The sequence below is a fragment of the Sus scrofa genome, chromosome 9 (genome assembly GCF_054392235.1).
Source record: "Sus scrofa isolate SSC_HxYL_T2T_F1_AM1 chromosome 9, Sscrofa_HxYL_maternal_Yorkshire_Landrace_v2.0, whole genome shotgun sequence".
NCBI classification, from domain to species: domain Eukaryota; kingdom Metazoa; phylum Chordata; class Mammalia; order Artiodactyla; family Suidae; genus Sus; species Sus scrofa.
Genome location: NC_139391.1, coordinates 44,511,441 through 44,539,062, shown reverse-complemented (window position 1 = coordinate 44,539,062; position 27,622 = coordinate 44,511,441). Strand labels below are relative to the sequence as shown.

At 38.3% G+C, this 27,622-nt stretch overlaps 1 protein-coding gene and 1 pseudogene across 26 annotated transcripts in view; one reads left to right on the top strand and one right to left on the bottom strand.

The window, feature by feature from the left end:
- Window positions 1–27,622, top strand: part of SIK3 (SIK family kinase 3) — a 293,253-nt gene that overhangs the window by 103,021 nt on the left and 162,610 nt on the right. The window lies entirely within an intron of this gene.
- Window positions 13,298–13,795, bottom strand: LOC100738817 (large ribosomal subunit protein uL23 pseudogene; annotated as a pseudogene).

Below are 27,622 nucleotides of genomic sequence, written 5' to 3'. Positions count from 1 at the left end.
CCCTTTTCCTCAAGACCTCCCCTGATCTCTTTAGCTAGAAGTAATCTCTCCTTCCTCAGGACATCTATAGATTTACTTACTAACACTTGTTACAGGTTGATTTGTTAGGTTATTTATTCATGTGTCTTAGATTGCAAGCTCAAGAAGGGAGGGCATATCCTGCCATATCACCCATAGCTCCTAGTTTAGCTATGCCCCCCCCCAACAGTAGTAATGCAGGCTAAGGTTTATTGTTTACCAAGGGCCAAGCACTGTTCTCATCTATTCTGTGATTAACTTTACCACAGTCCTGTAGGTATCCCCCATTTTATACATGAGGAAACTAAGGGAGTGAGAGGTAGCGTAAATTATGCTAAGTCACACCGCATATTAAGTTAGTGTTGAAGCCAGGATTTAACCTAAGCAGTTTCATGTTGTTAATCATACATAGCAATGCTTCCTATAGTAGGTGCTCAGTGAGTATTTGAATGAATGAGTGAATGAGCAAGGAAGGCTTTGGAAAAGAGGCCCATCAGTTGTGTTTCAAGGTTGTTAGTTACTTTCCTTTTCATCTTTTCGAAGTTGACATTTATCTAGCCGTGTTAAGAAGTGCTAAATGACTAAGAACAATTAGAAGAGTTCAGGTGGGTAGAGGGCGTGGTAGAGATGAGTGTGTGGGGACTTACAGGTTGTCATGAATAACCAAGAATATTTACTGCTAGGCTAGAAACTGCTGCTGTCCTTGAGTAGAGAGTAGTGGAGAGTCCAGGTGTTGGAGTCTGAGGACCTGTATGGGGGTTCACCTTCCTCAATTATTAGCAGTTTAGCAAGTTTCTTAACTCTTCTAAACCTTGGTTTTCTCCTCTGTAAATTAACAGTAACTACTTCGTTAGTGTCTTTGTGAGAATTACATCAAATAATCACTGAAAGCACTTAGCGTGCTGCCTAGTACCAATGTCAGTAAGTGCTCAACTGATGTTACTTACAGAACAGGAAGTTTTGCTTAATGTAAAACTAGCTGCTTATCTCTTAAAAAAAAAAATGCCCTTTGAACTTAGACATTCACAGTGTATTTTTTATTTATTTTTTGTCTTTCTACCATTTCTTGGGCCACTCTCGCAGCGTATGGAGGTTCCCAGGCTAGCCGTCAAATCAGAGTCACAGCCGCAGGCCTGCGCCACAGCCACAGCAATGCGGGATCCGAGTGGAGTCTGCAACCTACACCACAGCTCAGGGCAACACCGGATTCCTGGATCCTTAACCCACATGAGCGAGGCCAGGGATCGAACTCGAAACCTTATGGTTCCTAGTCGGATTCGTTAACCACTGAGCCATGACGGGAACTCCCTAGACCTTCACATTTTAATCAAAGTATTTAAATCTGTTTTTTATGATTTTTCTTTTTTTCTTCTTCTCTGCTTCACATTATTTTCTAATTTGGGACAGATGGTAGTTGAACATTCAGATTACTTGTTCTCTATTTCATGGCAAATAGAGTGAGCATTAGACTAAGAGCTCAAAGCACCCTAGGTCCCAACATTTTTCTTATTCAGTCAGTTCACTTTCTGTAGGTAATGTTGGCTGTGTTAGCCATTGATCAGAGATTTTCAGTGATTTTCACTGCCTCTTTTGACAAAATTTCATGCCTTACCATGTTTTGTAGTATTTTGAAATAATTACACAATTGTTTTATTTTTAAATAAATAAAAATTAGCAAAATTAAGCTATTATCTGAGATGAGGAAACATTTCTATTTATGATGTACGGTAAGAATCCTTGTGTATGTTGCATGTACAAACATCGTACATTAATGGCAAGCTTGTCTTAAACTGAGCTTGTTCTGAATATTTTCTCATTGTTGAGCTTTATTTTTGGTGTTTAGAGTATGAAGACAATTTTTTTTTATTTATCAAATAAGGTTCCTTTTATTATGCTTTTATTTTTTGGGTCATTTTAGGGCCGCACCTGAGGCGAATGAAGGTTCCCAGGCTAGGGGTCGGATCAGAGCTGCAGCTGCCGGCCTATACAGCCCACAGCCACAGCAATGCAGGGTCTGAGCTGAATCTTCAACCTACACCACAGCTCTGGGCAACGATGGATCCTTAACCCACTGAGCAAGGCCAGGGATCCTCATCCTCATTGGATACTAGTCGGGTTCGTTAACTGCTGAGCCATGATGGGAATTCTGTGCTTTTTCTTTTAAATTGCACCCTCATAAGTAAGATTCCCACCTTCCTGTGCTAAAAATTGCCATAATCTCCATGCAGAGCCGCGGTGATTCTGATCTGAGAGGTCCTGCTTGAACGTGTGGGATAGGTATTTCAAAGAATCTTGGCTTTGATTCATATATAGGGAAGAAACACGAGGTTATTAGCAAAGATAGGAGGGGTGGGGAGTCATTGCAAATAAAGAATCTTGTAGTAATTTATTCTAGACTGGAGCCAGGGGTGTGTTGATTCGGCTGTAAATTATTAAAATTTGTATTCTCTGAAATTTTCTTTGAGTGGTTCTTTGTTTAGTTGAGCAGGTTCAGATGAGGCTGAGAAAACAGGAAGATTGTGTTTGGAAGGGGAAAAGGTTGTCTTTAGACCAAGCCAGGTTAATAATCTTATAAGAGTCCCCAGACAGGATGTTTCTGTTTTTAAAAATATTGTCTGATGTGTAAATGCACATATCTCATGTAAATTATTCCGGCTAAGGTTTCTGCTTTCTTTTGATTCAGAAATAAGACAAAACAGAACACACAACAAAAAAGAAATCATAAAACTTTTTAGAACTTCTTAAGTGGTTTGATTCCTTTATGCATTCAGCATTTGAAAAACCATGTGAAAACAGAGGAAAGGTATTTAGCATAGGAATTAACTTGTTTCTTGGCAAGGAAACCAGGCAGCCTTTGAATCACAGGCTCTGTGGTGGTTCTGTTGTTTTGCATGCTTTTTTTTTTTTTTTTTTTTTTTGCATTTGCTTTGATTGTCATCTCTTTTGCAATTTCTGCCTTGGAAGATGTCTCTTTATCTAGGGCAATTACCCTAGTGACACAAGAGGCAAGTTCAAAGCAAGCAGTTTTATTTAACCAGATCTTCACTTACAGCTGGTACTAAGCTGAGTCACTGAGATTCGTTTTACTCAGGTTAGGTCTTTTTTTGTTGTTGTTTTTGACCATTTTTTAAAGTTTTATTGAACTATAGTTGATTTACAATGTTGTGATGATTTCTGCTGTACAAAACAATGATTCAGTTATACATATACACACATCTGTTCTTTAGTTTAGGTCTTGAGGCTTGCTTGTTTTATTATTTGGGAGTGGTGGGAACCTGGAGATCAGTTACATTTCTTTTCCATCCTTATTCACATTAGTTGCTTAAGGCTGATAAAAGGTGTCAGATCCACATCCTTCCAATGTAGCCTCCTTCACCTGGACGGGAGAACAAACGCAGTGTCTGAGTGCCCTTCCTCATTCCAAGAACTTCTTCTGCCCATTACCTCGTTTAAAAAGCTGCTCAGCATTAGGGAAGCTCTCTCAGTTTATTCTGGCCCAGGTGATCCATTCCCTCCTTTGAACTCAGATAGCCTAATTGTCTCTGAGTCATGTGGCAATTAATCTTGTTTTGCTTTGTGTTATCTCTCCTAGTTGACTTTTATTGTTAATGTTAAGCTGCAAGTTTTGTTGTTAATTTATCGTTCCCTATACATTTTACAGCGACTCTTGGTTTTTCCCTGGATTTACCTTTGGGAAGTTTTCTTTGCCTCTGACATGGCAAGAGGATCCTTTAGAATATTTGATCTCTCAGAATCTTTTTACCCCTTTCAGGGCCGTGTGGTGGCCTTGATAAAAGCAGATTTCCCCCTTGCAACAGAAACAACCAAAATTCTGGGTAAAGACCGGGCATCACACAGTCAGTAGGATGAATACTTAGCTTGAATAGATTTTTGGTTTGGAGAGAAAATGATAGTATCCTTTTCTTAGCTTTAATTTTTACCACCAAATATTTTGAAGACAGAAACAAATGATGTACAGTTCTTAGCCATGGGGGCAAGTAAAAAAAAAAATATATATATTTAAAATTAAGATCTTGCATGACTAGTTAATATTGTATAAAACGCCTTCTAATTTTGCCCCACCCACTCTGTAACATTAGAAATGAATGACCTGGCTGATATGGTGCTCTGAGTTTCTTTTAAGGGATTTATTTCTTAATGAATTGGAAGTTTCAAATTTAAAAGGAATCTGCATATTTTTATATAGCACCCCACCTTTTGTAAGAGTTATTTTATGTTTATCATTGCCCTGTTGGAAGCTCTCTTTTACCAGAGTCATTTAATGTATTTTCCCCCACTGACTTTGGCTTGGAGGCATGTAGCAGTCCTGAAGGAACTAACCATATGTTAATACAAGTTGCCCGTGATGGCATAATGACAGTAAATATATCAGTTTTTGCTTAGGGAGAAAAGTCGGGAGTTCCTATCGTGGCTCAGTGGTTAACCAATAACCAATCCGACTAGGAACCATGAGGTTGCATGTTCGATCTCTGCCCTTGCTCAGTGGATTAAGGATCCAGCGTTGCCATGAGCTGTGGTGTAGTTTGCAGATGCGGCTCGGATCCCGTGTTGCTGTGGCTCTGGCGTGGGCTGGCAGCTACAGCTCCGATTGGACCCCTAGCCTGGGAATCTCCATATGCCACGAGAGCGGCCCTAGAAAAGGCAAAAAAAAGACAAAAAAAAGAAAAAAGAAAAGTCGGACATTCTGTTTTAAAGGAACCATTCTGAGCTCTTGAGACCTTCTTTTTTTTCTTCTCTCTTACAAATCATGAGGAAAACACAAACCTTGAGTTATTTCCTAAAGTATTTCCCATGATGATTACTACCTTAGGTTTTAAGGCATTTTTTTCCCTCAGGAGCTCTGATTCTTCTGCAGTTGAGTCAGAATGCTGACCCTTGCTCACATAGGGTCAGAGTGGGCCTTCCAGAACTTTGTATGAGCCCATGAACCCATGAAGTGTCCCCACAGCGTCCACATTTCCACATTTACTTTTGTTATGGTGGTTTTTTTCCTTCTGAGGACCATTTGCAAAATATCTTCCATGTTATTCTATCTCATCTTTCAGGAAAACACAACTTGCGTTTTTTTATGTTATTATGAGAAACTATTACTTACCTAATTATTTTTGAAAAATTTATTTCCTATTTTTATCTTGTCCCAAAAGAATGGTCTTGGATTTCAGGAAAGTACAGATATATGCTATGCAGGGGGTTATGAAAAATATTTTGACTTAATTAAAAATTTAAATTGTGGTAAAATACACATAACATTGTTTTATTTTTCTCTTTTAATTTTGTATTTTTTTCTTTATTGTTTTCTCTCACTGAAACTTCTCTCATCTGGGCCTCACATGCCTTCCTCACTAGGATTATCTTGTTACAGAGAGGAAAATAATTCATTTTTTTTTTCCCACCCCCGAAACTTTTCTTTTTGAAAATAGGTTCACCTGGAAGCATTCAGTTTTGAACTTCAATGAATTAGCACTCTTAACCTGTATCAGATATCTTATTTTATTAAAATTTTTTTTTTTTTTTGCTTTTTAGGGCCATACTCACGCATATGGAGGTTCCCAGGCTAGGGGTCTAATCAGAGCTACAGCTGCCGGCCTACATCACAGCAACACCGGATCCTTAACCCACTGAGTGAGGCCAGGGATCGAACCCGAAACCTCATGGTTCCTAGTCGGATTCATTTCCACTGCGAACTCCCATATCAGATATTTTAAAAGTTGAATGTTAGACATCTTAATTGGGTTCTTTCTCAAAGGACATTTGTATAGCCAGAATTTTTGTCCTGAGTGCTTTGACTTAGTTTAACGTTTTGCAGAGGAAATCTGGAGCCCTAATGAGTGTGAAACTGGTAAATTAGTATAAATCTCTTTATAAATTTGCTAAATTTTTTAGAAAATCAGACTATGTTTGATGGTTCTAAGGAGCTCTGGGTTATTTTTGTGTTTTGTTTTGGTTGCATGGTAATAAACAAAAAATCTTGGTTTACTTAGAGAAGTCCTTGTAAATGTAACAATCTTTTTTGGGGGGAGGGGCGGGGGGGGCTTCACCCACAGCATGCGGAGGTTCCCAGGCTGGGGATGGCCTACACCACAGCCATAGCAACTCAGGATCTGAGCTGAATCTTTGACCTATGCCACAGCTCACGGCAATGCCAGATCCTTGACACACTGAGTGAAGCCAGGAATCAAACACGAATCCTCATGGTTCCGAGTTGGGTTCGTTAATCACTGAGCCATGAAGGGAACTCCATAAATGGTAACAATTTTTAAAGAACACTTTGCCTAATAACAGTAGCACCAACAGGCGTTAATATTTTTGAACACTATAAAGCGCTAGACTCCTGATAAGAGCTTTATATGTGCTTATTTACACAACCCAATAATATAGGTAGTTACTTTTATCTCTAATTTACACATGAAAAAATTGAGACACAATGAGTTAAGGTACCTAATACAAAGTTTACAGATAGTAAATAACTGGGAGATTTGGGCTCAAATCTGGTCTGAAAACATTTCAGTTAATCTGGCTCTAGAAGTTTTTAAATGGAGCAACAGGAAATTCTAATTTCCAAGTAGAATCACTGAAATTCCTTAATGCAGACTTATTCAGTTTGGAGTGATTGGCATTGAGTAAGTTTCTTGGCTAATTTAAATATTCATTGTGTGTTTGAAAATATTGTCAATGTCATTTAAAAAAAAATCCTCATTGCCTGCCTTTGTCTTTTATTCATCCAAAATTTTATTTTATTTTATTTTGGTCTTTTGTCTTTTTAGGACCACACCCGCAGCATATGGAGGTTCCCAGACTAGGGGTCTAATCAGAATTAGAGCTGCCAGCCTACGCCACAGCCACAGCAACACCAGATCTGAGCCGAGTCTGCGACCTACAGTACAGCTCATGGCATGCTGAATCCTTAACCCACTGAGTGAGGCCAGGGATCGAACCTGCAACCCTCATGGTTCCTAGTCGGATTCATTTCCACTGCACCACAACGGGAACTCCTCACCCCAAATTTTAAAACAGATAAAAATATGTTTTGTTTCGTATGTTCAGTTCAGATTTTGTCTTAATGTTATCATTGACATTATTTGTAGTTGTATAGTTTGGTAGCATTACCATCTTGTGTGATAAAAATAATTAAAAATATTAGCAGGATATACCAGCTGGTGCAGCTGTGTTGTAATTGAGAGATACTAAAGGGGTTTCTTGGTAACAAAAAATAAAAAAGGCAAGGTTTTTGTTGGGGGGAGTAGAGAGGGCTTTATTTGAACTATTTATAATAGAACTTGCTCTTAGATAGCTAAAAAATTTCACAAAGAAGAGGTTCTGAAACTCAGTTATTATATTGTTACAAATAACTCTGTGAAGTTGAAATTTAAAGACCAGGCCTTAATAAATTGATAATTTAAGTCATGCTGGCCTCTTCTTAACAGCTGGTGCTTGTCTGTGGCGCATGCCTTTCCTTCTTAGAGTGCATTTAGGTAACAACTTTTTATAAGAGCCACTACTTCTGCAGTTTTTCCTGTCATTGTTTTATTACCACTAGTACATACCTCATTATGTTTTAGCTGATTTATTTGAGGACATACTAAGAAGTTATCTAAATATTACTTATTTTTTTCCTCCTCTTTTTCATTATTACTTGCATGAACATGTCATTTTAAGAAATTGAGATTTCCAACGTTCATGTCCCTGTCTAGTTAAGGTGTAAAGATTTCACACAATTTTAGTCTTTGAATTATTCAAGTATTGTAGATGCTTTTCTCTAGTCTCTTGTTTGCAAATAAAGGTTATAATTATATCTAAACAGTAGTGTATTCATCTGATACACTTGTTTACAGTGTTAGTTAAAGGATTAGTTAGTGTTAGTTAGTATAGGATTTAATAAGCTTTTCCTCCAGAATGTGTACTAGTTATTCATGTTCTGTGTAATAACTTATCTTGAACAATACTGTGGTATTTTCACTGTTAGATTTAAAATTTCTTTGAATACTTCTACCCCCCTCCAAGCTTTCTATTTATGCTTACTCTCCCCATGTCCCCCTCCCCCTAGTGTCATATGTTGTCAGGGATGATAAATTTGATTTGTAAGGTGTAACATCATTAAACATATCAAGGAGCTGAGATTTTTTTTTTCTTGCTGTAAAAGATGACCTCCAGTGACAAATAGCTATTACCGTATTTATTGGTATGAGATTCTTTCATTTCATATACTGTTATCAGTATGTTTGATAATGGTTGAAGAATTGGTTTCTAATACTAATTGTTCATTTGCTTTGAAGCTGATCAATGTTATTATGTCTATTTTTAGATAGTTTTCTTAAATCTCAAAATTTTAATCATAATTTGGTATGGTTTTGATATGGTTCATTGTTATGGTTTATTAATCATTTTACCTTACCTCAAACATTAAGTTATTGAAGAAATATTGAAAGCTTATAATATCCTCATAAGTATAAAAATAGGGCAAGACATACCTAAACCTTCATGTTATATGTTCACTTATTTTGTGACAGTCACGCTATGTCATCTAGAGTATGTGCTGAGACAGTGTTGCCTGACACTTAATGGAGTGCAGCATATGTTTGCTTGTATATAAGTGGATTTATACAGTCCTGAGTAAGAAGGAGAAGAATTAACAACAACAAACATCAGTGCACAACTACAGTCTTTCAATCAAGGACATATTTTAAAGAATTTCACATTCAGCACACATGCAGAAATGGCTGGAGAAGCCTTATTTTGAGTCTTGCATGAAAGCGAGTTAACCTGGTAGGTGAAATTGCTGGAGCTTGACCCTGTCAAAATTGGCATGTGACACATCTATGTACATCTTTGTTGTTGAAGTCTTAAAAATAGTTGCAATTTGGAGTTGGCTTGTGGCTCAGTGGGTTTAGGATTTGGCATTGTCACTGCACTGGCCCAGGTTGCTATAGTGGTGTGGGTTTGATCCCCGGCCTGGGAACTTCTGCATGCCGTCGTGGGGTTGTGGCAAAAAAGAAAAAAGGATAGTTATACTTTATGTAATAAATGAAAGTAATATAAATTTGCTGAAGCACTAATTTTTTTTGGACATACTTTGAAAATCACTGTCCTTAGATAATTAGTTCTAAGCCTAGTCATCATCTAAATTTAGGAAGGATAGAGTCTTCACTAATGAGGCAGAATTTTTGCCCTGAGTTAACTTGACTTAGAATGTATTTGTGTTGAGAGAAGTTGTATTTTTTTTTTTTTTGTCTTTTGTTGTTGTTGTTGTTGCTATTGCTATTTCGTTGGGCCACTCCCGCGGCATATGGAGGTTCCCAGGCTAGGGGTTGAATCGGAGCTGTAGCCACCAGCCTACGCCAGAGCCACAGCAACGCGGGATCCGAGCCGCGTCTGCAACCTACACCACAGCTCACGGCAACGCCGGATCATTAACCCACTGAGCAAGGGCAGGGACCAAACCCGTAACCTCATGGTTCCTAGTCGGATTCGTTAACCACTGCGCCACGACGGGAACTCCGGAGTTGTATTTTTATTATCAGCCAGAGCATGGGTTTTGGCTGTACAGATTAATTAATTATTTAAGAATGACTAAAGAGATGAATGCTTTAAACTTGTGCTTTATTTCTCATCCCAAGAAAAAGGATTCTTTCTTGTAAACCAGCATTAAAGGACATTGGCAAAAATGCATGGCTGCACTCAGCAATAATGGGCATGGATGGGAACTGTCTTAGCATCTGTATCAAGAGTTTGATTATCACATAGGACTGTTATGCTGAAGTCCATCCAGTGGGTCAATCTAAGTGGTGGTGTTCTTCCTGTTTAGGTTTTAGATTTTAATTTACTTATAGGGCTGAGGATTTTCTTTATCATCTGTAGAATTAAAAATATTTATCAGATATGATGAAAGATTGCTTTATGAGTAAGTGAAATCTCAGTTATATATGTATTGGTGTGTGAAAAGTAGAGAATATTTAATCATTAAAAGGCCCTTTATAAGCCTTGAAATACCCATTTTTATATGTTAATGCTTCTTTTATTGATATCAATGGTAAGATATTCCATATAGTGAGTGCTACTGGTAAATGAATCTTAGTTATAAACTCTATGGTTTAAAAAAAACATGTGGGAGTTCCTGTCATGGCTTACGGAAATGAATCTGACTAGTATCCATGAGGACTCGGGTTTGATCCTTGGCCTTGCTCATTGGGTTAAGGATCTGGATGTTGCCATGAGCTGCGGTGTAGATTGCAGACTCGGATTGGATCCTGTGTTGTTGTCACCCTGGTGTAGGCTGGCAGTTGCAGCTCTGATTCAACCCCTAACCTGGGAACTTCCATATGCCTTCGGTGCGGGCCTAAAAAGACCCCGTCCCAAAAAAAGTGGATTATAGCCCCAAATTTGAAACAATCAACAGATAAATAAGTGGTGACATATTCATACAAAGACTCTTTTATTTATTTTTTAATTTTTTTATTTTAAATTTATTTTCTGTTGTTACTTCCCCAACACACTTTTTTTTTTAACCTACTGTACAGCATGGGGACCCACTTACACATACATGGATACATAATTTTTTCTTCCATTGTCATGCTGCGTTGTTAGTATCTAGACTTAGTTTTCAGTGCTACACAGCAGGATCTCATTGTAAATCCATTCCATGAGCCATAGTTTGCATCTGTTGACCAAAGACTCTTTTATGATTTCAATAAAACACATTTAAAAAGATAAGCTTGAATCTCAAAAACATTATGTTGAGTAAAAGAATTCAGACATGAAAGGCTACCTGCTGTATGATTCCGTTTATCTGAAAAGTAGAACAGGTAAAACTAAGTGATGGTTATGGAAATCAGAATAGCGGTTGCCTCTGTTGGGATGGATGGAATTAACTAGAAAAGAGTAAGAGGAACTTTTTGGAGGAATATCTTAGATCTTTTGTTTGTTTGTTTGTTTGTTGTCTTTTTAGGGTTCCACCCACGGCATATGGAGGTTCCCAGGCTAGGGTCTAATCAGAGCTGTTACTGCCACCCTACGCCAGAACCATGGCAAAGCCAATCCAAGCCGTGTCTACGACCCACACCACAGCTCATGGCAAAAGTCATAAAATGATACACTAATATGTTTGTGTTGTGTGTAATTATACCTCAATAAAAACCATTTATTTTTGTTGTTGTTGTTGTTGTTTGTTTTTGGCCATAGTGTGTGCAGTGGCTTGATGTGGCATCTCAGTTCCCAGGCCAGGGATTGAATCTAGGCCACAGTAGTGAAAGTGCTGAGTCCTACCATTTGGAATAGAAATCCTTCAAATGTGAATAATGGCAGTAGTGTCAGCAGTAGTAATAGAAATGACTAACAACTGTTGAGCTCTTAGTGCCAGACAGCAACCGAGTGAGGTATGTTTTATTAGCTCCATTTTACATTTAAGGAAACTGGGTCTTAGAGAATGTAAGTAACTTGTCTGCAGCCACAGAACAAGGACATGCTTCAATCCGAAGATATGTTTGACTCGTGAGCTTAATTATGACACTTTGCCGAATGTTTATTTAATGTATTTAATATATGTACTTTTAGAATAGAATGCATAAGTTAAATTTATATGATGACTTAGGGATATCACTATGAACATTATTTTTTGTGCTGAAGTGTATAGGACTCTTTTCCATGAATTGAATGACCTAAATGTTTTGTCAAATTCTGTTTTGTAATACTTTTGTCTCTTCCCTCTCTGCTATTCTAAGGGATTTTTTCTTCCCCAGTTCCCCTTTCTACTTTTTTCCCCTTTTAATATTCTATGGGCTGGAAAGGAAATATAATGATTTTTACGTAAACTATGATACATAAGGACCCAAGACTCTTTCTCTTCAACATAATGCATGAACTTTGGTTGCTTGAACATTTAGGGGTTTTTTGGCTGCGCATAGCCATGTTTCCCTGACCCTTCTCCTCTTTTGAATTTACCTTCTGGGTTTTGGTTGTGTTCCCATTAGAAATAGATGACACTAGGGGAGTAGAAACAGCCTTTTTTTTGTGTGTGTGATGACTAACTGCTAGTACTGAAGCATTAGGCCCATTGTTTATTTAGCAGATTGATGTGGGTCAGTCAGTTCTAGGCCTTGAAGAAATCAAACTATAGGAAACACTTCCCAAATATTGGAGCTGGGTGGGAACCTATAACTTCCATTTTGCTTGAAGTGATCAGTATTATTTGCTTTCAGTTATACTGCCATATACTGAATGAGTTCTTTTATAAAGAAAATACAGTACTGGAGTTCCTGTCATGGCTCAGTGGTAAACGAACCCAACTGGTATCCCTGAGGACGCGGGTTCGATCCCTGGCCTTGCTCAGTGGGTTAAAGATCCGGCATTGCTGTGAGCTGTGGTGTGGGTCGCAGATGTGGCTTGGATCTGGCATTGCTGTGGCTGTGGTGTGTAGGCCAGTACCTGTAGCTCTGATTTGACCCCTAGCGTGGACACTTGAATTTGCCTCTGGTGCAGTCCTAAAAAGACAAAAAGACAAAAAGAGAGAGAGAAACAGTTCTGTGTTAGTAGTAGCCTGAAAATAAAATCTGAAAAATGCTTTAATTTGTGGCTTAGCCTGACTTCCAGCATAAACTATGGCTAAAAGTTTTCCATGGAAGACCTGACTTTGTATGCATTTATTATTTAATTTTATAGCATGTCTGTACACACTCACTTCCTGAAGAGAGTGTTCAATTTGAGCCTTCCCCACTTTATGATAGTCATGAGTGAGATAATATTTTAAATACTTCAGACTATTAATAGAAGATTGGTCAACAGAAAGATTCCAAAGGAATCTACAGAAAGTAGACAAGTAATTTTTATTATTATTTTTGCTCCCTCTTAAGTTTTTAGTTGTTATAATTTGAAAGAGTTATTTCTCCATTTTCATCTGGTATCCTCCTACCAATGTGAAAAAGAGGCCCATTTTTACTATTTGGGTGAGATATATTTGAGAAGTGGGAAACAAACTATATTTCTCTATAGGTTGTAAATACAATATCCATCTTTTTTTTTGGCTGCCCTGTGGCATATGGAGCTCCTGGGCCAGGGATCAGATCTAGGGCTGCAGCCATGAACTAAGTTGCAGCTGTGGCAATGATGGATCCTTAACCCACTGTGCCGGCCTGGGGATTGAACCTGTTTCCCAGCACTCCCAAGATGCTGCTGATCCCGTTTCGTCATAGCAGGAGCTCCTCCATCATTCTTTTTGTTTTTTTTGTTTTGTTTTGTTTTTTTGTTTTTTGCATTTAGTGAAGACTTTTATATTTAGAATTAGCTAGCTGGACTCAGTTTAGATAATCCCAATTTTGTTAGTAACATCCAAAGCGTCATAGTCAGAAGCTAGTTGAACATATGCCTTCTCTCCATCAGGCCTGATCAGAGTGTTGACCTTAGCCACATCAATGTCATAGAGCTTCTTCACAGCCTTTTTAATCTGGTGCTTGTTGGCCTTGACATCCACAATGAACACAAGTGTGTTGTTGTCCTCTATCTTCTTCATGGCCGACTCAGTGGTGAGGGGGAGCTTGATGATGGCGTAGTGGTCAAGCTTGTTTCTCCTAGGGGTGCTCCTCTGAGGATATTTGGGCTGCCTCCTGAGTCGTAGTGTTTTGGGCCATCAGGAGGTTGGTGACATCTGGATCTTCTTTTTTTTGTGGCTGTGGACGCCTTTCAACACTGCTTTCTTGGCCTTCAAAGCCTTTGCTTTGGCTTCGGCTTTGGGAGGGCCAGGGGCTTCCTTCTTCGCCTTCTGCCCCATCTTCGTGAAAAGGCCATCATTTCTTAAATGGTAGTGTCTGTAGTCTATTATAATTCACATTAAAGGGACTGAAACTTTTGGTCTTCCTTTTTTTTTTTTTTTGTCTTTTTGCCTTTTCTAGGGCCGCTCCCACGGCATATGGAGATTCCCAGGCTAGGGGTCTAATTGGAGCTGTAGCCACCTGCCTATACCAGAGCCACAGCAACGCAGGATCCGAGCTGCGTCTGTGACCTACGCCACAGCTCACAGCAGTGCCGGATCCTTAACCCACTGAGCAAGGCCAGGGATCGAACCTGCAACGTTATGGTTCCTAGTCAGATTCGTTAACCGCTGCGCCACAACAGGAACTCCTGGTCTTCCCTTTTTAAAAAAACTGTAATGGTTTGATAAGGTAGTGATTGAATCAAATCAAGGCACAGTAGGAGTATAAGCAGTGTGTAGCATGATCTCTGCCATTACTGTATTTCTTCTAATTGTCCTAGTTATCTAGGTTACCGGTTTAAAATAGAAAGTTATTGTCTTATCTTTATGACAGAGCTATTCAGGATAGGAAATGTCTGATAGGAAATATCCTGGTTGAATTTAATACAGCGTTGAAAGTCAAGTGTAGATGATTTACCATAGAGCAGATTGCTTAGTAGGACAGTGCATGTGTTGCCTTACGAGGTTAATAGGGTGATCTTTGGATATTATATACGAGAGAGAGAAACAGGTAATCACTTTCTTCTTGATGAGTGACAGACTCTTTTTATATATAATCTTAGGGCCCATCCTTTTGGAGCACAATTTTTTCAACTTGATGTAAAGCATTTATCAAAAACCCTATAGCTGACATTGTATTTAATGATGAAAAACTGAATGCTTTCCTTCTAAGACTGGAAATAAGATAAGGATGTTGGTCTGTTCTCATTACTATTATTCAGCATAATGCTGGGAGTTCTATTTAGTGCAGTAAGGCAAAAAAAAAAAAGTTGTAAAAGGCATATAGGTCAGAAAGGAAGAAATATAATCTTCCTATTTACTGGTATTATTATTGTCTATGTATAGAACAATCTGCTGATAAACTCTTGGAGATAATATGTGCTATCTTGTTAATATTAACAAGCTCACAGGATATAAGATAAACATACAAAAATCAATTGCATTTCCGTATACTAACAGTGAGCATGTGGAAATAAATACACTATCATTTACAATTGCTCAAATAAAAAAGTAAAACTTAAGTGTTTATCAACAAAGCTTGTATGCTGAAAACTACAAAACCTGGTGAAAGAAGTCAAAGATCTAAATAAATGGAGAGACATACTATGTTTATGAATTGGAAGCCTCAACATAATAAAGATGTCAGTTCTTCAGAAAACTAAATGTAGAACTACCATATGATCCAGCAACCCCACTCCTGGGCATATATCCAGACAAAACTACAATTAAAAAAGATACATGGATCCCTATGTTCATTGCAGTACTATTCACAATAGCCAAGACATGGAAACACCCTAAATGTCCATTGACAGTTGAAGGGATTAAGAAGATGTGATACAGAAACACAATGGAATACTACTGAGCCATAAAAGAGCAAGATAATGCCACTTGCAGCTGCATGGATGCAACTAGAGATTCTTATATTAAGTGGAGTAAGTCAGAAAGAGTCAAATAGCAAATGATAATCACTTATATGTGGAATCTCAAATATACACTAATGAACCTATCTACAGAACAGAAATAGACTCACAGACATAGAGAACAGACTTGTGGTTGCCGAGGGGAAAGGTGTGGGATGGACTGGGAGTTTGGGGTTAATAGATGCAAACTATTACATTTAGAATGGATAAGCAGTGAGGTCCTACTGTACAGCACAGGGAACTCTGTCCAGTCTCTTGGGACAGAACATGATGGGGGATGATATGAGAAAAAGAATGTATATATGTATGACTTGGTTGCTTTGCTATACAGCAGAATTGGCACAACATTATAAATCAACTGTAATAATTAAATTTTTTTTCCCTGTTGTTGTTATAAATAATCCTGCGATGAACATTTTTGTGTATTAACTACTGTCATGATTTCTGATTCCTTCCTTAGTCTTAGATGTGGAATTACTGTGTCATCAGGTATGGGCATCTTAGAGGCCTTTGAAAACTACATATTGCCAGCTACAAAATACTTTATAGAAATACTGTTTCAGTGTATGTCGCTGCCTACTGCCCCCCGCTTTCCTTTTCTTTTTTAGGGACGCATCTATGGCATACAGCAGTTCCCAGGCTAGGGCTAGGGTTGAATGGGAGCTGCAGTTGCTAGCCTATGCCGCAGCCACAGCAGCACCAGATCTGAGCCTCATCTGTAACCTATACTGCAGCTTGCAGCAGTGCTGGATCCTTAACTCACTGAGCGAGGCCAGGGATGGAACCTGCATCCTCCTAGATACTAGTTGAGTTCTTAACCTGCTGAGCCACAACTCCCTTTCTTTTTCTTCCTTTCTTTCTTTCTGTTTATTGCATTCAACCTCTTTTTGTTTTTTTTTTTTAAACCTCTTTTTAAAAATGAGTTACAGTTGACTCATAGTGTAACTTTTAAAAATTTTATTTTTTATTTCATTTAATTTTTTTTTATTGTGGTACTCCTTTCTTGAATTCTCTTTTCTTTAGGTGTAACTTTTAAAATTTTTATTTTTTTTTATTTCATTTAATTTTTTTATTGCGGTACTCCTTTCTTGAATTCTCTTTTCTTTAGGTTTCTTTTCTTTATCTTGGCTCTCCTACTACTTGGTCAGCTTTTTGGTCTTCCAACATTGTTTCTCTTTACTCCTTCAGTATTTGGGTTCCATAATATTCTCTTCTTTGTTTCTTCTCTCTGTATTTTTTTCTGGACTAACCAGAGATAGGTAGGTACATGTCTTCAACTAAATATTATACCCTAATGACTCCTATATCTCATATCTCATCTGAGTTTTAGGGCCCAGTTTCTAGCTGGCATATTGGTCTTTACCTTATGCCACATAGATATCACAAACTTAATTTAGTTATCTAAAATGGAACTCATTGCTTATCTAACTAGTATTCCTTTTTTTTCTTTTTCGTTTTTCTTCTTTTTTTCTTTTCTAGGGTGGCACCTGCAGCATAGGGAAGTTCCCACACTAGGGGTCGAATTTGGAGCTGCAGCTGCTTGCCTACCCCACAGCCACAGCAACACCAGATCCAAGCCATGTCTGTGACCTACACCACAGCTCATGGCAACTCCAGATCCTTAATGCACTGAGCAAGACCAGGGATCAAACTGCATCCTCATGGATATTAATCGGATTCATTACCACTGAGCCACAATAGGCACTCCCAATACTTCTCTTCACTCAGTAATATAAGGCAGAAATCTGAGAGTTAGTCTAGATTACTCCTAGAACACTGCTTGGCTACTTCTTGTCAGTTACTAAGTTTTAAGATTTTGCTTCCAAGATAGATCTCTTAATTTGTTACCTGATCCTTATTCAGCCTTTTCAGTGCCTTAATTTAGGCACTCATATTTTTTGTACTACTGCAGTAAAGTTTTAACTGACTTGCCTGTTCCTGGCCTCTTATCCTTCAGTTCCATCGTCCACACCCAAGGCATAAATTTCAGCAGTTACTCACCTTCACTGTCTTCTGTCTCCAGTAAAACAAACCCCGTTTTCCTTAGCTTTGCATCGGTGAGCCTGGTCCTGATTGCCATGGCCCCTGCCTGTTTACCATCCTCGTCGATGGTCTGCTAGGGTTCCCAGTGATTCTGAGCTAGTTTCCTCAATATATTATATTTGAATTTTCTGGCCCTTTTGCCTTTGCCCATCATGTTTTTATTTCCTGACATGTTTCCCCCCCCCCCCATCCATTTGTCAGACTGCTTTTACAATCCAAGATTTCAGGTAACATTTTAACCGCCTATGGAAGCTTTCTTGCCTTCTCTAGGTAGAGTTCAGGGTTTCCTTGTCTGTGTTCCTCTTGTGCCATATACCCATTTTAGTTTTGCACTTCCTGCGTTGGTTATCTTACTTTTTTAGAGGTTAATCTTTATACCAGATTGTAATATACACTCTCTGCTACCTAAAGCAGGCAGGGTGTATGCTTTTTGTTTCTTTGAGAAGAGAACAGTGTGCAACATACAGATGTTGAATAAATATTTCTTTCTTTTTTTTTGGATGTACCCATGGCAAGTGGAAGTTCCCAGGGAAGGGATCAAACCCTTGTCACATCAGTGACAGCGATAGATCCTTGATCCTTGACCACGTGGCCACCAGGGAACTCCGGTTTCTTGACTAGATAAAGGAAAGAATGAATGTATGAATGAAAGGGTTCATGAATCAAGGATTTCATGCTTAAAAATAAAAAAAGGTTTAACTTTAAGAAAGATCACAGAATTCAAAGTCATACTACTTGAATTCGAGTCCTGCTCTCTGTCATCTCTCAGTGTTTTCATTATTTTAGGAGTCATTTCCTGTCTCTGAGCTTCAGGGTTTTTTTTTTTTTTTTTTTGCAAAATGGAGGTAGTAATAGTAGTATTACAGTGTTTTTTAAACAATCAGTACTGTAAATTTTAGTTAATATTGTTATCAGTAATAAAAAGCATCCTGAATGTTTAGGCTGCATGTGTGTAATACACTGTCTTCACTGAAATAGGAATTACTCAGAACCTAGAGAAGGCCTTCCTATCAATTACAAGATCAGTTTACCTTGCTTTGCTATAATTTGGTTGCATTTTTGACCCGTTGCTTTATTCTTGCATTGTCTCATCATGTTTAGACACTGAAGTGGGTCAGGGTGAGTCAGTTTCAGAAAACAGCCTTCTCTGAAAGTTGTCCATATGCTTATGGTCTATGATGTGAAATTTCCAAGATGATAAACTAGGCAGATGTTAACAGCGTTCCATGCTGTTTTCTAATGTGGTTTGGCTTCATTGTCAGTGACAAACTTGTACACCACTGCTCCACCTTGTTTTCCATGTTTTCTATACAGAAATATATAGTTAGAGCAGTGATGAGTAATATGTTTTCAAGAAATGCTACTATAACCTTTAAGTCTAGATGGGTAGATTGAGCATTTAAAGTTGTAGCTTTTTTACTGCTTCTGGATGACTCTGTTCCTACCAAATGTGAATCACTTTATGAATATGTATGAGCTTATAAACACAATTTTAAAAAAGATTTTTGTGTTCTAAAGAAAAAGATTACATTGGTAGTATTTCCAAGTTGATTTTTGTGTGTGTGCATGAGGAGATTTCCATTAGTCTTAGAAATTTTTGAGTAATATATGTATACACACACGGTATTTCCCCCCCTCATGCCACATTTTAATGACATCTCTGGCTTTCTTTTCTCCATCCTTTTCCAATCAAGTTTCTTAAGTCATTGTTTCCTCTTTACCCTTTAGACAGGCGAAACAGCCATGACTCTTTTTAGACTTAGGAGTAGGGATGCTCGGTGGCTGGAGAGCTGGTGGACACTGGAGCACTAGATGGCCAGCACCTCAGTGTAAGGCTTGTGGCAGAGATGTACCCAGTCTTTTAGTAATATGTAATTTGTAGGTTAGATTACTTCGTCCAGTTGTATTTACATTTGACATAGAGTTCAATCATGCATTGCTTTGTGCATTTTTAACGGTCAAAAATCAAAGTTGGGGAGTTCCTTGGTGGCCTATTGAGTTAAGGATCCAGCATTGTCACTATTGTGGCTCAGGTCACTCCTGTGGTTGTGGATTTGATCCCTGGCTTGGGAACTGCTGCAAGTTGTGGGTACAGCAAACAAACAAACAAACAAAACAAGATTGAGTTTTCATCAGTGTATATGTCCTTAAGTTGTTATCCAAACCCATTGTGGACTTTCATTTTTCAGCACATCAGTAGCATATGGCAGCTCAAAATGGTCAAAATTATTTCATTGGTCAGAGTTCCCATTGTGGCACAGTGGAAATGAATCTGACTAGTAACCATGAGGTTGCAAGTTCAATCCCTAGCTTCACTCAGTGGGTTAAGGATCCCGTGTTGCTGTGAACTGTGGTGTAAGTCACAGATGCAGCTTGGATCCTGCATTGCTGTGACTGTGGTGTGTCTGGCAGTTGTAGCTCCCATTCGACCCCCGGCCTGGGAACCTCCATATGCCCCAGGTGTGGCTCTAAAAAGCAAACAAAAATAAAAACAAAACCCAAAAAAACAAAAAACGTTTTTTCTTCAGTGCCTTAATGAGCACTTACAATGTATTATCTTATGGAATGCAAATCTACCCTTTATTTGTATTTCCCTCTTTTGGCTTGCAGAGACTGTGAATTCTTTGCATTACATTTATTTCAAAAGCTTAAAGATTTTGTTTTAGTATGGCAGTATTTTGTTTTCCTGATAAAAATGGTTATTATGAAACCCTAGCTTTTGAGAAGTTGATAAGAACAGTTTAGCAGTGAACACAAGTATTGTATGAAGTAATGGGTAAAGTCTTGGAGAGGCAGTCAGAAGACTCTAGTTCCAGGTCTGGCTGGGCTTTTAACTCCCATGTCGTCTTGGCTAAGAATAGCACCTTATCATATGCAGTGCTCGGGCACTTCGTATAAAAGCAGTTTTATAGCAAGTCTACTGGGCAGAGATATGATTATTCCCATTTTATGATGAGGAAATTGAAAGAGTTTAAGAGATATGCTCAAGGTCATATACCTGGCAAGGGCTATGACCAGAATTGACTTTTATTCCATAGTCTCCTTTTCAGTGATAACATTCTGCCTCTCAAATTACTTTTTTTTTTTTTCCTGAATTTGGATTTTTTTTTTTTTTTTTGGTTGCACCTGTGTCACGTAGAAGTTCGTAGGCCAGAGATCAAACCTGTGCCACAGCAGTGACAACACCAGATCTTTAACCCACTGAGCCACCAGGGAACTCTGCTCTTATCTTACTTTTATTTGTAAAATGAAGGGTTGGACCAGATCATTGATTTTTTTTTTTTTTATTAAGCTCTATTTACCAAGAGTCCTAGGATTCTATAGAAGTGCCTTCCAGTTTGCCTGTGAATAAGGATAGAGATATGGGAAAAGCTGTTTAGACTGGGCACCAGAGTGAACATGTAGGGTGTGGTGGTGGTTGCAATCTCCAAATGACCTGTGGGTCTTTTTCTGCATTTGTTATTGAAAGATGATTTTGCGTCTTTTAGTGTGATGGGACAGAAAAAAGGTGGAAAGGCATCTGATATAAAGTCTTATTTTTTAAAAAAGGAGGGGGGACTCCATAGCCTCTTTAAAAAGTTTGAAAACAACTGCATTAGATGATTTCTAAGGCCATGTTTCAGCCTTGAAGAATGAAAAAATATTGCAATTTTAACTTTAGTAGTGTCATCAAATGAGCCCAGGGGGACCTTGCAACCTTACATCAGTTTAGTGTTATAAAGCACTGTTGAAGCCCTGTTTACCTCCCAAGATAGTCTGTTCTTACATGCTAAAGTGGCTATATCTAGTAGTCTTTAAGGAAAAGTGGCAAATGTCAGAAATGAACATAGGCGGTTAATGTTTATGTAGCCAGTGTCAGTAATGCTTTTTTTTTTTTTCTCCTGTCTTTTTAGGGCTGCTCCTGTGGCATATGGAGGTTCCCAGGCTAGGGGCTGAATCGGAGCTGTAGCCACTGGCCTACACCACAGCCACAGCAATGCCGGATCTGAGCCGAATCTGCCACCTATATCACAACTCATGACAATGCCAGATCCTTAACCCACTGAGCGAGGCCAGGGATAGAACTCGTGCCTCATGGATACTAGTCAGGTTTGTTTACACTGAGGCACAATGGGAACTCTTTTTTTTTTTTTTTTTTTTTTTTTAAAGGACTGCTAGTTGGAATTCCCTGGTGATGCAGTAGATGAAGGATCTGGCCTTGTCACTGCTGTGGTCATTTCTGTGGCGCAGAACTTCCACATGCCATAGGTGTTTCCCCACCCACCCTACCCCTGAGAAAAGACTGCTAGTAAGAATTACTGACTTTGGAGTTGCACTGTAGTTATTTTTTTAAAAGTGAGCATGTACTTTAGCCTACGCTAGTTACCTTGGGTGTCATGTTTTCTCCAATCTACCGATGGTTAAACTTGGCATTTCAATCAAGTAGGAAATCCCTTCCCTCCTTTTTTTTCTTTCAGAGTAAAAGGTGTTTTTATTAACCCCTGAAACAGAGATCCACTTATATTCATTTCTGTGTTGATTTCTAAACAAGATAGATCTGGTTTGTCAGCGAAAATATTCTTTTAGCTACTTGCCAATGAAAAGTGGCAATTTCCATTTGTAATATAAATTATTTACATTTGTACCACTTTTCATTCCTCACTTGCTCTCCCCAGTCTGATAAGCATCTCACTGACAATTATGAGAGACGAATATGGGCCATGCGATTATCAATGAAATTTCAATTCATTTCTTCTTTATCTGCCTCAGAGGACCTATCTTTGCTTTTTTCCCTGAAGCCTTTGACACAGGGATGGTTTGTGTTACTTTGCCTGATGTCTCAAGCAACTCCACTTGGTGAATGTGGTTTATATACTCACAGGCAGGTATAAGTGTCCACATGGTCTTTCCTTTTTACTTAGTGGAAGCTGTGAAGACCCCATGGGCATTTGATTCCTTAAGAATTTAATTAGTGCACAGAAGTTGGGAGATATTGGCTGAAAGAAAAAAGGGCAAGTTTTTCAACCGGTACTTTGTCTTTTTATGGTATGATATGGGTTTCCCTTTAGTGCTTCTTTAACTCAAGTGTTTGATTATTAAATCAAATCGTCTTTGATGCTTTTTTCTTTTTTGTTTCTTATTGTTGTTGTTTGATGCTTATGTTTTCTTGGGTAAAATTTGCATTCTGGGGGATGCAGAGATCTTTAGTATCCAGTTCAGTGATACTTGATAAATGTACCACCACCACCAGAACATTTCTGTCATCTGCTTGGTTCTCTTGTGTTTCCCCCAGTCAGTCCCCAGACACATTTACTTGTATAATAACAAGATTTTGACATGTCCAAGTTTAAAGTGATTAGGACTTTGTTTCTGTGGCAACTGGTAATATAAATAATATAAATTTACTTAAAGCTTTTTTTTTTTGTAAAAAAATCTGTATTTATAGGCAGTAGGTACTCAAAAATTGCTTACTTAACTAATTAATGGAATTTTTGATAATAATTAACAAACTGGTAGGCAAAGCAGCCCTGTTACTTTGGTATAGACTTTGTATCTTACGTGTGAAATTGAGAATTGACAGCCGCTTTTTTATACTGAAGTGGTAAACAGAGGCATCAGGCAGCTTTTTGTGAGTTGTCTGTACGCCAAGTCAAAGGCAGAGAGGATACTGGCCCAGGGGCCAGTCCTCACTTTATTTCTACCTCAGGACATGTCCCCTTATTTGTAAAACTTCATTTACCTCACTAGGCTGCTCTGGGCATTGGTTAATATTTGGAAAGTTCTGGATAAGGAGTGGGTTCTGTCCATGTGCTCTTTACCAGGGAGATTGAGCAAACTTGTACGGCAGGGCTGACCTTTGACAAGCACCACTCCTCAGCCCAAATTGATCCCATTTTTCTTTTGTGCAAATAGTTCTGGAGGTTTAATGTTTGTTTTTCACTGTACATGCAGTGTGCTTGCTCTTGTAGAAACTGCCCGAATGACCGTAGATGACCCAGGCTCTTCTCAAGGGTGTGTGCTTTGTGAGAACTGGCCAAGTTGGCTGTTACACTTACTTTTTCTGAACAAATGAATATATAGTTTCATCTGGCTCATATAGCCAAGCCTCGGGTTTGGAGGTTGTTTTTCCTTTTTTCGTATTTGTTTTTGTTTTAGCTAGTAATGATCGATGTGGTTGAGGCGGGGCTTTTCTTGGGGGAAGGTGCCGCTTTGAACTTCCCTTTCCTTTCAAGTAGAAATAGTGTAGCCTCCCTGGTTTGGTACTATCAGTAAATAGTTGTTTATAGCCTCTTCTTTTATTAGGGAAAATGCAGGGGCAAAAAATGATTTTATCTTGTTATTCTGCTGTTAACAATGATTTCTTGAGACATCTATTTTTCTAATATTGAACACAGTGTTTTTCAGTATTATCCATGTCCATTTTGAGAAAAGTATTTTCATTTTATACTAAGGAAAGAAAAAAACATTAGCCCTCTGTTCTGCTAAACCTCAAGTCATATTAGTAGAATAGTTTCAGGTTAATAGCAATTATGTGTCTGGTACTGGTAATATATGTCTCTGGAGATCAAGGTCACAGCAAAATGATACAAATGAATGAGTACTGAAGAATGGAAATGTGATATGAAATTCCTGCAGGCTTCTTAATCCAACCCCTATCTTGTGTCAGGGGAGATGGGATTTACGTCACTGTGCCTTACATAAGGCCACTGATCTACAGTTTCACTGCTCCTGAAATTGTGTGGGGCATATGAGGCCTCTATTTAATTGGTTTGATGTGTGCCTTTTCGAAACCTCAATACCATTTAGATTCAAAATAGCAAATTTCCCTTTATTCTTTGAAAGGATTATTAAGGGAACAAAAAAGCAGTGATTTTTGGATTTTTTTTTTTTAAAAACTGTTTTGTTTGTTTAGTCTTGTGGTAATGTGACACTTAAACATTAGTTTGTGACCCTTAATACTTGTTATTCGCGGTTACGTAAGTTTTTGGATTTGTCCAGGCTTAAAGTATAAAGTTTATCGAAGTCATTTAAGCAGTTTCTCATTCTTAAAAGGACGTTGATAGAAAATTAATATAATTTCCCAATTAAATTAGCTTCATTCTTACCCCACCTGTTGGCTAAATTCAGGAATCTTAAGGTTTTGGAGTTCCCGTCGTGGTTCAGCAGTTAACGAACCTGATTGGTATCCATGAGGACTCAGGATCAATCCCTGGCTTTGCTCAGTCAGTTAAGGGTCCAGCGTTGCTGTGAGTGGTGGTGTAGCTTGCACATGAAGCACGGATCTGGCATTGCTGTGGCTGTGGTGTAGTCTGGCAGCTACAGGTCCAATTCAACCCCTAGCCTGGGAACTTCCGTGTGCCTCAGGCGCTGCCCTAAAAAGACAAAAAGACAAAAAAAAAAAAAGAGGACTATTAAGATTCCTGATATACTCTCCATTTTGAACCCCAGCTACTAAAGTATCAGATTCTTTACTTGGAAAATGTCATTTCCGTTATCTGCTGTTATCATTTAGAAAGCTTTGTGACAGCAGGCTTTGCTCTTGGCTTCCCTAAAGTCAAACCTTATTGATTAATAGTGAACAAAGTCAGAATTAATGAGAATTTGTCTCTAAAGGGGCTAAAATCTACATTTTTCTGTTAAGAAAAGTTTGACTTCTAAGCTTAAATAGTGGGAGAAAAGAGGAGAGGGGGATATTTTTGGTTTCTAATGAGCTTTGTTAATTGTGAATGAGTCTTACTTAGTTCTTTATTATGGGACTTTGTTTTGAATTCACTTGGTAAATATTTACCAGTAAAACCATCTCTTACTGTGACCTTCAGTAGGTCATTTCTACTCTTTCGACTGTTTTTTGTTTATTTGTTGTTGGTGGTGGTTTTTTGTTTATTTGTTTTTTGTTTTTTTCTGTCTCTCTCAATATATTTTATTTTTTAGAGTAGTTTTGGGTTCACACAAAATTGAGTGGAAGTTGCTATAGATATTTTCCATATACCTTTTATCCCACCCCATCCATTGCCTCCTGCATTATCAATATCCCTCACCAGAGGTGGTACATTTGTTATAATTGAGTAACCTACACTGACCCATCATTATTTCCCCAAATCCCATAGTTTACTTTAGAGATGCCTCTTAGTGTTGTACATTCTGTGGGTCTGGACAAACACAGAATGACATGTATTGAACATTGTAGATTGTATAATGCAGAGCAGTTTCACTGCCCAAAAAAATCCTCTGAATCCTCCTATTTATTGCCCCCTTCCCCTAACCTGTAGCTATCGGAAATCTAATCTTGCTTTTTCTAGAATACCGTATAGGACGTTCCCAGGCTAGGAGTCTAATAGGAGCTACAGCTGCCTGCCTACGCCACAGCCACAGCAATGTCAGATCCGAGCCTCGTCTGCGACCTACACCACAGCTCACGGCAATACTGGACCCTTAACCCACTGAGCAAGGTCAGGGATTAAACCTGCAACCTCATGATTCCTAGTCTGATTCGTTTCCGCTGTGCCATGACAGAAACTCTGATATGTGGCCTACTTAGATTGATTTTTTTCAGTTAGCAATATGCATTTAAGGTTCTTCCATGTCTTTTCATGGTTTTATAGCTCATTTTTTTGATCACTGAATAATATTCCACTGTATGGATGTACCACAGTTTATTTGTCCATTTATCCACTGATGGACATCTCAGTTGCTTGCAAGTTCTGGCAGTTATGAATAAAGCTGCCTTAAAGATCCACGTGCATGTTTTCATGTGGACCTAAGTTTTCAACTCATTGGGGTAAATCCCAAGGAGCACAATTATTGATTGTTTAGTAAGAGTACACTGAATTTTGTAAGAAACTGCCAAATTGTCTTCCAGTGTTGGTTGTGCTATTTAGCATTCCCACCAGCAACAAATGAAAGTTCTATTGCTCCACATCCCTACCAGCATTTGATGTTGTCAGTGTTCTGGATTTTTGCCACTTTACTAGGTATGTAGTGATACTCTGTTGTTGCTGTGTGTGTTTTTTTTTTTTTGTTTTTGTTTTTTGTTTTTTGTTTTTGTCTTTTTAGGGCCCCACCTACAGCATATGGAGGTTCCCAGGCTAGGGATCGAATCAGAGTTGTAGCCACTGGCCTATGCCAGAGCCCCAGCAATGAGGAATCTGAACTGCATCTGCTCATGGCAACACCAGATCCTTAACCCACTGAGCGAGGCCAGGGATTGAACCCTTGTCCTCATGGATGCTAGTCGGATTCTTTAACTGCTGAGCCATGATGGAAACTCCTCTGCTATTGTTTTAATTTGCGTTTTCCTAATGATGTATTATGTAGAGCATCTTTTCACGTGCTTACCATCTCTATCTTTTTTGGTGATGTTGTCTGTTAAGGTCTTCAGTCCATTTTTAGATCATATTTTAAAATTATTATTATTGAATTTAAAGACTTCTTTGTATATTTTGGATAATAGTCCTTTGTCACGTTTTTCCGTTTGTAAAATTAGGACTTGTGTTATGATGTCTACTGTCCATTTCATTTCTGAAATTCTGTTATCTGCTCATTTCCTTTAAAATGTTGTAATAATTCAGTGTTTCATATATTAAGAATTGCTCTTCTTTGAGCTATATGGTCATAACATTTCTTTTTCTTCTTGCCTGCTAGTAACATTTGCCTGCTTTTCAAGAATTGGAGTTGAGACTGGCAGGGGTCTTTTTCCTTCCTGCTGTTTTATTTGTGTTACACCTAAAGCTTCTCTAAAGATGGGTAAGATCAGTTCCTGCCATCAAAGATAATACATTTTAGGACTAGGTCAGTTGTGTTTGACGAGTGGAGTTTTCATTTGGAATTGTCATTTGGTTAGAATCAGCAAGTACTATTGTAGTTAGATATTAGCTACAGGTTTTCCCCTAAAGTGCTATTGAGTTTTCACATTATCTGAGATTTCATCCTTTCTTCTCTTACCCTCTCAAATTTTATGCCAGTTTAGGGACATCATTTCTTCCTACATCCTAAATGAAAGGTAGGATATGTAGTATTCATATTTTTGTGTTCCATGGCATTTTATCTCTGTGCTTGATTTACCTGTACCTAAAATAACATTGTGCAATAGCTTAATAATATCATCCATTTGGTATTTTACCTCTCATGAAGAGGTTTTACAAATATAGTTTATTTGAAGTTCATGGTATGCTATCTAGGTATT